We start from the raw sequence: 296 nt of genomic DNA, 5'->3' as shown, positions 1-296 counted from the left end.
TTGCACCGTGGCTCAGCTGTGACAAAGGGGACACGAAAGGGGACGGATGAGCAGGGGTGCGGGGATGCCCCTTGCTCTGCTGCATGACCCCTGGGCGGGAGCAAAGGTCTCCGCAGAGCTCTCTGCACATGGCCACGTCCTGCCCAGACTGCGGAGAGGAGGCTGCCGGGATCGCCGGGGTGGAGAGACGGGGTAGGAGAGGGGCCTCCTCCCAGCCCGGCACGGCACTGCCCTCCCCCAGCTGCTGCCGGGGTGGGGACGTGGGTTCCCGCTCCGCTAAGCCCTGCAGCTTTTCT

Source organism: Pterocles gutturalis, unplaced genomic scaffold (assembly GCF_000699245.1).
Source record: "Pterocles gutturalis isolate BGI_N339 unplaced genomic scaffold, ASM69924v1 scaffold10260, whole genome shotgun sequence".
Classification (NCBI taxonomy): Eukaryota; Metazoa; Chordata; class Aves; order Pterocliformes; family Pteroclidae; genus Pterocles; species Pterocles gutturalis.
This window is presented reverse-complemented; position numbering follows the sequence as displayed.